The sequence below is a fragment of the Myotis brandtii genome, unplaced genomic scaffold (assembly GCF_000412655.1).
Source record: "Myotis brandtii unplaced genomic scaffold, ASM41265v1 scaffold657, whole genome shotgun sequence".
NCBI classification, from domain to species: Eukaryota; Metazoa; Chordata; class Mammalia; order Chiroptera; family Vespertilionidae; genus Myotis; species Myotis brandtii.
In genome coordinates this window covers 1,869,794-1,870,180 of record NW_005370552.1, presented here as the reverse complement: position 1 = coordinate 1,870,180, position 387 = coordinate 1,869,794, and positions in this window count along the sequence as shown.

Sequence of the window (387 nt, the reverse complement as noted above, 5' to 3'; positions counted from 1 at the left end):
CCTGCAGGGCGGGGGAGCACCAGCGGGGAGGACTTCAAGGCTGTTTTTTGTGCTAAAACTGCCTGGATCTGGGGGTCGTAATAAGATCAGCATCCATCCAACTCCATGAGAGTGAAATGATGCTGCCAGCGGCCTCGCTTCTACCTGCAATCCTATTTTCTTGCACCTTTTCCCACACTCATAAAAAAAAAAAAATGACGGCAACGTTGTCTATCCCACGAAAGGCGCATGAGCGGACTGTGGGAGGTGCAAGGGCCTGAGAAGTCACCAGCCGCGATCATTGCTTCGCGATTCCAGAACCACAACTCACGCACTTACAGGAGGAGCGTGTCCGGCCGCAGGGGGGAACCACCCGGGAGCGCGGAGACGCACCTCGAGGCAAATCGC